The 9,852-nt window shown below is 36.5% G+C and overlaps 1 protein-coding gene across 26 annotated transcripts in view; it reads right to left on the bottom strand.

Moving 5' to 3' along the window:
• The window catches only part of Ack (activated Cdc42 kinase), a 57,323-nt gene extending 49,049 nt beyond the window's left edge, over positions 1–8,274 (bottom strand). For 2 of the 26 annotated variants that reach the window (XM_073989795.1, XM_073989797.1), the window contains exons 1-2: positions 8,158–8,259; positions 6,617–6,679 (exon numbers count right to left, since the gene is read on the bottom strand). The gene's annotated coding sequence lies outside the window, so the exon portion shown is untranslated. Of the gene's footprint in view, positions 1–6,616; positions 7,582–7,906 lie in introns of those variants that run through there. The other 24 variants (XM_073989782.1, XM_073989790.1, XM_073989794.1 and 21 more) reach the window with 22 other exon arrangements.
• Positions 8,275–9,852: the final 1,578 nt, after the last annotated feature.

The raw sequence follows: 9,852 nt of genomic DNA on the forward strand, positions 1-9,852 counted from the left end.
AAAAATATTGATGTTTCTGCTCCTTAACACATGAACATTTTATGAATGTCTGACGTTATTTGTAGCTCTTTAGGAGGTTACATCTTTCTTATGCGCACCCGACAGAATGTTCGGGTTCGATTTCCAGGCCAGACAACATCACATTTTCAACGGTGGCAAAAATACACCTCTGCGTAATACTCGTATTGGCGATATTTCCTGTATATTTCAGCCATGCAAACCTTTGACACGCTCTTAAGACACGCTCTTCGGACTCGGCGATAAAAAGTAAGTACCCTATCTTTGGGCTAATATGAATCGGGGCACCCCATTGATATGAAAGAAGTTTCCCTTGTCCCTTCGGATATGTTTGTTGTTGTTGCCGCAGCATAGAAACCTATGTAGAAGCATAGGTTTGATGCCGCTGGCCGAAACACTATGGTTTCGGGTCAATCCGGTACGAAAGAACCCGCTGCCGTGGGATTGGGATGTTTGTTGACAGGGACATTGCCAGTATGTATTCCCTATCGTTCTGCCTAATACTTGATGTTAACGATTCATAGAAGATCTCAAGGACTGTTTTGGAAATTCTACAACTATTTCAATTTGTTAAATTTGCCGAAAATATTGAGAGTTATTAGTTTTAAACACGTTTGACTGTAATCACTCAACCCAATGTGTGGTTCTAGACATTCTTTTTGCATATCGGTTGATTGGATGGTTTGGGTGATGACCACAATAAGTGGTTTTGCTTGCGTCGCCAAGCTTATCACACCACAACAACAGCTGTGTTGTAGGTATCAAAAAAACATCAAAAGTTGCTATAAAAAATCTTCTTATCTTGGCGACAACGACGACTTTAATACCCAAATTTCAATATTCATGCTTTGCTGCTGCTGATGGTGGTTTCGATCACGTAAATTGTAAAATAACCATGTTATGAAAGAAGTTTTCTGTTATTACGCCTAACCCTAAAACGGAAGAAGAACATACAGGCAAACAATCGATGTGCAACTAGAGGAGTAACTTAATATGCTGCTCGAAGACAAGATCTTTTTTCAAATGGGCCAATGATGTACTTCTTGTGGAAAGAATTTGTTCATACATATTTCACTTGTTTTAACCACACACACATTACTTCCGGGGTTCTTCTTGGAGTGTTTCTGTGGTTTTTTGTTTATAAAACGACCACAGCCAACCAGAATATAACACATTTACTTAAAAAAAGACAAGAAAAAATTAATACATATTAAGAAAAAGCAATAACTTATAATTTCACCTTGTCGGTCGCCGGCCACTTGGTGTGGGCTTCTTTGGAAATATCATTTTGCCATTTTGGATTAAATGAAAGTGAGTTGCTCTGCTGTTGTCACTTGATGACAATGCATTTTTGTTGTCTTGCATTGTAGTGTTATTATGTTTTAACATTAGTATTAATGTAAGTCGACAACAATTGCCAGGGTTTTGTTGTTATAGGTACGCATACTAATTTATTTTGAATCCATCTTTTACAGTCTCATCTATTCGCCCGCCCATCTCAATGACGTCCAACCGGCAATAATGGAAATGCCACACAACAAAAACAGAAACTTGATGTGACAAGTTGAGTTTGGTTGGGTGAAAAAAAATCTTCCGCTCCTCCTTTCACTCCTCCATACAATGTATATCCACATGCATTGAGCATTGACGACAACACCATTTGCTTCCACAGCCAGATCAGGTTAAGTGCGTGGGTTTCCTTTACTGTGATAATTAGGTATGGATGAGACAAAGTAGAGATGATGTCTGTTTGCTGTTACTGTGACAACGTTGTCAAAAAGGTAGTAGCTGATGATGCATGCATTTGTTTTGTCTCTCACACACAAACACCCTCAGGAGTACTATTTTTAAGGGTTATCATGGTTGCATATTGTCGTTGTTTTTAAGCCCTGCTAATCGCTTTAAAATGTAAAATAATTCTTCTGGGAATTAATTGAATGAGCACTTGGAATGAATACAAATGTTTTCATTTTTATTCGTATTTACACAAAAACGAAGAGATTTGAAACCAAATGGCTGTTTTCCCATTAAGATTAGTGTAAGTTGTGGTCACCACCACACCACTTCCTATAATAAACATAAATCAGAAACTGCGTGTTTCTTTAAAAAATGTATGTACCTAAACAAATATGTATTAAAAGAATGTTTTAATAGAAACAGCTGAAGCTCCGAGATTATTCACCCTTCTGACGACATGGCCATTGTGATTTATTAAAACAAATATTTAAAACCAAAAGAAATAATTTCCCATTGCGGTCACCACCTCCACTTCCCATAATAAAAATAAATCAGAAATTGTTTGTTTCTTTAAAAAAGCTGTAATAAAGATTAAAGCAGGCTATCTGCAAGTCCGAGATTATTCGACATTCTAACCACATGTTTGTTGTATAGTTGGGAGTGGCTATAGTAAGCTAGAAATATTTTAATTTTAGGCCCAGCAAAAATACTCATTACAAATTGACCTACTTTCTGATTATTTTAGAAAGGGCATGTCATAGGAAATCAGTACTTATTTTTTGGCCACTAAAAAGTAGATAAGTAAGTAGTTGAATAAGTAGTTACAACTTGAAGTAAGCAGAGAGTAATTGTTGCCGTCTCGCTCCAATGGAGGTTTATCTGGATGACCTCACTCATTGATCCTCAATAAACGGTTTTCTTGAAAGTCGGTGATTACAGCATCGACTCCCTTTTCATTTTTGCTAGGAGGAAAAACCTCTTCGCTGTTTGAGTTGTCTTCCTCGTTTACGCCTTCGAGCATACTCTCCGTTTCAACATCTGACAAATACCGATGTCTTAGTTAGGTCTTTCCTCACCAACTTGAGTTTGCCGCTTTCCCATTGAGGTATTATGTTGCTGACAATATCATTGAGGCCGGCAACGATTGCATGCTGGGCAAATTGGGACACCACCACGTCCCCTTTAACCCCGCTGCTGATAATTTGAATTGGATCACCTCCATTCATTATGTGATCCAATATTTTATTGTTGACCATTTCCTCAATTGCTGGAAGATGGTTTTTGAGTAGCTTTCCGAAACCTCTATTGGTATCGATCACTGATTAGCAGAGTTCGTCCCTGTAGCGTTTCTTGGCAACCTTGGCGCAAGATGGCGGCTCTCTACCAGTCTCCGCAGTCCTCTTCCTCTTCGGCCGGGTCCGGGATTTCTTCGCAGAATCCCCAGACACTGCAGTCGATTCTGCGGCTGGACCCGCTGCCAAAGGATTCTCGGAACATTCTCTCATGCCTGGTTCTTGACGCGATGCACTCGAAATATTTAGAAATGTGGAACTATTTTTCTTCTTTGTCGGCTTTGCAGTGTTCTGCTATTTACCACTTAAGGCCACTCTGTTCACCACATGAACGGCGCAGGTGAGAACAGAGTTGAATGTAGTGGTCGACGTAGCAGAAATTCGACCACAAACTGCCCCAAAATTCTAGAGGTCACATATGACACTACGTTCACTTCGTCCACGCAGGCCGCAGCTATCTGTTACAAACTGAAATGAAGGAACAAGGTCCTCAAGTCCCTAGCCGGCAGCCTTTTGGTGCAGGCAATGAAACCTTGTTGACCACATATAACGCGATAGTTCGGTCTGTGGAAAGCTATGTGGCACCAGTTTGGTCCCCGAATTTATGTGATACGCAATGGAAAAAGATTCAAAATTGTCAGAATGCCGCCCTGAGAACTGCAACGTGGTGTCTCCTCATGTCTTCAGTGGACCATCTACATGAGGAGGCAAATTGTCTTCCAGTACAGAAACATAATAAGATGTTTTTTGCAGTACTTGCTCGGGTACGTCCCTCATATGTCGCAGCTGAGGAGCGTCAGCTGCCACGACAAACTAGAGTAGTTTTGGCTCAACTACGCTCGGGATATTGTAGTCGCCTAAATTTTTATTGGGCGGATACGTCCTGCTCGGTTACGTCCCCCATACATCACAGCTTAGGAGCGTCAGCTGCCAAGACAAACTAGAGTAGTTTTGGCTCAACTACGCTCGGGATATTGCAGCCGCCTAAATTCTTATTGGGCGGAAATCGACCGCGCCGTGCAAGTCATCTGCCCAGTATGTGGCATGGGCCCGCACGACACAAAACAACTTTTCAACTGCCCAGCCAAACATACTCATCTAACTCCAGTGGATATGTGGTTACATCCCATGGAAGCAGCCACTTTCCTGGAATTAGAGATATACCCAGAGCCAAATTGAACAGAGGAACGAACATACAAACATAATAACAAACACTGTTACAACAACAACAACATTGCAAAAATCCACTCGTCACACCCGCATAAGCTTAACGATGCGTTGTTGTTACATTATATAATCAGGACAATCATGAATATTTCCCCCGGAATTTTCCGCAAGGAAAATCATTTCAAAAAGTGAATTTATTTTAAAATAAATCTTGTTAAACGTTGAAAACTACTAGAATCACTTAAATATGGAATATTCTGGCCGAATTGGCAAAAATATTCACTTTTTAGACATAAATACCCACCAAAATAAATTGGAAGTAGTGCAATGTGGACTAGTTCTTTCGCGGCATGTTTTGATGCAGTTCAAACGGAGTCGTGAAAATGGCACTCCAGTCCTCACATTTTAACCGCATTTGGATGCAATCCAAAGAATCACATCCAATTGTCACATTTTAACAACATTCGGATGCAGTTCAACGGAGTCGTGAAAAAGGCACTCCAATTCCTCACAATTTTACAGCATCCGGATGCAGTCCAAACGGAGTCGTGAAACAGGCACTCCGTTCGCTACATTTTATTAGTAGTTGTTAGAGATCCCTACAAGTACATAAATCAGTTTGTACATCTCTACAGGCAGCGGCATACATTTTCCAAAAAGAGATAAGCGTATTAAGATTTCCAACTAAAAAATATTTAATTTGTGAACATTTTTCCGGTAACTCACTAGAAGAAAATTTCCCAATAGAGTGCTGTTGGAGTACATGTCGAAATCTTAACTGGTGATGGGAAGACAATATCAAACCCATATACCAGATAAAGCAAAAAAGATTCAGCTTGGATTAAATAGAGAGCGGAGGAAACACGCATGTTTGTGATTGAATTCAATGAATAATATTCATAATTTGTGTTAATGTAATAAAGTTCTTAATATTTTTGGTTTACACAAATAATAAATGCATTTTATTTGTTCTAGGATATTTTGTAATGGCTTGCACAAAAACACGTACACCAAAGGGTTAGTTAAAATGCAATGCCAAAGGGTCAGTTAAAATGCAGTGCAATAGAGTGCCTCTTTCAGTAGTCACGCTCTTGTAAAAATCATGAGTGAAAATGCATAATTTGATGCACTTCCAAATCACTTGTACATATGATTTAACTGACTGTTTGGAGGCAAACTTTTTGCTGAGTATGGAAATAAAAAATTGTGAAATTGGGGAAAGAGAACAAATTCCGAACATAATTTTTATTCATGATTGCCCTGAATACGTTTGTAAATTTTTTTCTTCTTATTCTGTCTCTGTTTCTATTTCCAGTTCTAAGAATTTGGCTGCTTCAATTGACTGTAGCCACAAACATACTGGAGTTAGATGAGTAGGTTGGGCAGGACAGTTATAGGACACCGATGTGCTACTAACTATACATCGGCAAACATCGTAAGATCTGCCTGGAGAAGGCGCACCGCAGAGGCTTATTGGTAAGAAATCTTTAAGTCTTTCTCCTATGGACAGTTGCGAAATTCGGCTACGCGAACAAAAGTACTCCCCATAAGCTTTCAAGCGACACCCATCATATTGCCCAAGTAAAATGTCAAGACCATATCTCGGGAAGTATCCCCGGGAAAGCTATACATAATTGTGATCAGTGTAACAAGGACTACCTATGGTAACGAGAACGAGAATTTCTGAATTTACGAGTTCTAGTGAATACCTGACGTCCTTGCATAAAAAAATAATTACGGATTCACATTAGGATATAATTGTCTAATTAAATCGTATATAGTGTAATCCTAAAAGGCAGTAGGTAACCCTGACACTAATCATATGTATTTCTTTTATTATGCAAAGAGAAAAGGAAGAAATCATCAACACAACTGTCACACATTTCTTCCTGTCAATTTGAAAGTGTTCTTCTCAGCCGCCTTCTCTTAACACTTGTCACACACAAACACAATAATGGGGCTCAAATAGCGAGGGCGGAAATAGGTCAGGGAAAACAACAAAATCTTATTAAATTTTAGATAAAAAGACAACAACAAGTACAGCATAAAACTTGTTGTTATGACCAGATGACTGTGTCAGACATACATAACACAGAGATGGGAATATCGAATGAGAAGAAAAACACATGTTCATATTGACAGAGAAAACAGAGAACCACCCCCAAAATTAATGGAACAACAATAAATAAAAATTGCAACATTTGTTAAAAATCTTTTGGTCAAGAGATGACAGTTGAGAAAAATCAAAAATAGGGCAGATGTTGTTTTAATTATAAAATACGGTGGATGATGAAGCCTCTGCGTTACGAAAGAACACAAAATATAATAAATTAACAAGAAAATATGAAAGAAGAGGAACAAGTGAAAAATTTATGTAGAACAGACAACTCGTCTCAACTTACCTTAAATGTGGTGCTTCGTCGTTTTTGTGGGAAGCTGCAACAGCTGCAATTGGGGCAAGTCAACTACAGCAACAACAATGTAAAACCAAATAAAAAAGCAGCTGATATTTGCAGATGCGGGTATGATGCCATGGTGCCGCGATAACCAAAAGCGATAACCAAAAGCGATATCCAAAAGCGATATCCAAAAGCGATAACCAAAAGCGATATCCAAAAGCGATAACTAAAAACAAGAAACAACAACAACAAACAAGAGAACGAGTAAAGAGAGTACGTGGAATGGAATGGAAGTCGTTGTTTGTTGACACGAGAAAAAGAAGAATATTATATTCACAAAACTGGTTTCAATACTTTTTTGGTTGTTTTTCGTTTCGTTTGTTTATACTTGGATGTTTGTTTTGCATGTGTTTGTTGCTTGATATGTGAACAAAGCAGTGGTTAATTTTTTTCGGGGGCAGCTGCTTTGTTTTTGCTTTTGTAGTCAAACAACAGCGTAATTTTGCAATTGAACTTTTTTGCTTTGATTAATTTGGTTTGTCTAAAGTTTAAACAAAAAAAAACATAGAATAAGTAATGATTTAAGGCTGACACCATACACACACATGCAACATCACTGAGCATGGAACACTTGCACAATTATAGGCCAAAGCAACTGGTTTTATTCTTTTCTTGCCCCAAAGCCCGAATGGCAGTGGCAGACAACTTTAGTTTCACTAGCAAAGATGCAACTACTTTTTTCCTGTCTGGTGTCTTGTCTGGCCGGCTTTGTTTAAGTATGTAATGGAAAAAATCCTGTTTTATTGGCGCACTTCTGTTTTCGTGGTGAAATAATGAAACTTTTTTCCTTGATTTTCACTTTTTTGTTGCAATTATTTGTATTTTCATTATTGACTTTTCATGGCATTTTTTCTCCTTTAATTAGCAAGCACCGAAGCACCGCACACAACAAATACAAACTCTGCCAGCTGAGAAATTGAGAAGAAAAAAAACAACAATTAACAAGACGTTGTAAAAATGTATAATGTGTTAATTTATTAACAACGACAACAACACTAGGATTTTTCGCTTAATTAAGTCACGGGAGACTTCCGTATAGACGACTTATTTCTTGTTGATATTCGCTCGCTTTGAATTTCGATGTTTCATATTAGTCCTTGACAGTTATTGTTGCTATTTTACTGCAATAAATTGTTGGTTTGTTTTTCCACTGTATTTTCCTTGTTTTATTATTCGCACCAATGCGAATGTCAGACAATGGAAAAGTAAAAAAATATGCACAAACACAATTACATTTCAATGAACATCATTATCTTCTTCGTGAACTTAAATCATGATTTTTTTGGTCAAATCTTTCATTTTCTGAGTAATTTTTGGGGGAAGAGAGAAAAAACAAAGGCTGGGGGAACAATGACTTCTTCTTTGCGTCAGCTATATAATTATTTTTCAGCTTGATTTTTATTTGTAATTTTTTTCCTCTTCTCACTAAACACCTCAATTAGTTGTCAACACATTAATGAAAACACGCACACCAACCATCGTACCGTCCGTTTGTAATTTAATTTCTTTATTTTTTTTCGCGTATTTTTTTTCGTTTTGCGCTATCCTCCTCATCGACTGTTATGTAGTGTTGTTGTTTTGTTACTGGATTAATTTAATTCTCTCTGGTTTTGGTGGTTTTGGTATGCAGCTGTGTAACAGAGTTGTAAAGAAGAGTACTAAACGGAAATACTACACATACGAAAGTTCGCAACTGTGTTATGAAAATAATAAATGTCAATTATTAATAAATTATTTAAATAAATACAACCATTTAAAACAGATAAATGTATATAAATATGATACGATTTTTTTCTTACGAAATGTGTGTATTTTATTTTTAATCGCGTGTCAATTGCAATTGAGGAACAGCTGTTGCTTGGTATATTAGTTTACATGTCTCGCAATAGATGGCACTAACATCAAGTGAGATACATTTTTATCTGAGAGAAGTAAATCGAACAATGATGTCAATGTCGATGTTAACAGAAAAAGTTGAAAAACTAATTTACATAGATTTTCAGCTGTGGCATATGAAAAGTCTTATGCCAGACTATGAAAATTTTCATTAACATGAAAATGAGTTTATAGGTAGGAGGTGTGAAGGGGGTGAAACTCTACACAAGGTTCTGTAATCTGAAATTATTCTTTGTGTTTAAATTCGTAACTCTCAAACCAATGCAAAGCAATGAAAATATTAAAATTTTCATATGATTTCATATATCATATGATTTCATATAGATGTGTGGACCTCAATGAAAATTTAAAAGAGAATAACAAAGAATTTTCTAATGAAAATTTTAATAGTATGGCACATGACACAATTAGTTCTGCCATGGTCTGGCATAAGACCTACTTCGGATAATCAACCAACCTTCGAACAATGATGTCAATGTCGATGTTAACAGAAAAAGTTGGAAAACTAACTTAGATTTTTTAAAAAGAAAGATTTTTAGCGATAATTCGGACTTTCAACAGTTAATATCTTACATAATGCTTCGAAATTATTGATGTCATAGTATTATGAAGGTAATATCGCGCAAGCACATACAGTTAGTCAACTTAATTATTGCAAAACCAAAATTATTCCAAAATTTTAAATAAAACATCATTTTATGGGTATAAATAAATATGATTATTAAATTTTTGTTAACAGTTTAATTCTTAAGCCATGTTCATACCAGCATTTGAATCACGTCGTTCGTTCTCATAATTACGTACACGAATTAACCCGTTCATACGACATGGTACACAATTCATAGCAACATGATTCATATTTTCATAGTTTTTCTTTAGTGATTTTAAAGAAAGTTTCAGCCAAAAAAACGTGTAAAGTTAATAGATATGAACTGAAAAAATATTTGTCCTTCTTTCAGATATCTATTAATTATTAAATTATATTATTTTCATTTATGTTTTCAATTTTTTCTCACAATTTTGGTGTTTTCAGTACATTTCCAAATGTATCTATTTTAAAAATTAACAAGAGAGAGACCTGCCAAAATAAATTTTTGGTATACAGACTTTCTGGCAGGAATTTGATTTTTGTTTCTAAATTTGTGCGCGAATTTGAATCGATGGACAAGAAATGCAACTGCAATAAAAGAAGAGCGAAAATTTGCTATGATTTGAATGTATACTAGTCGTTAAACCGTTTACTTTTTATTCATGGTTTGCAGTTTTTCTAAAAATGTTTGGGT

The sequence above is a fragment of the Musca autumnalis genome, unplaced genomic scaffold, assembly GCF_047663935.1.
Source record: "Musca autumnalis isolate F117 unplaced genomic scaffold, ASM4766393v1 scaffold_5, whole genome shotgun sequence".
Lineage (NCBI taxonomy): Eukaryota > Metazoa > Arthropoda > Insecta > Diptera > Muscidae > Musca > Musca autumnalis.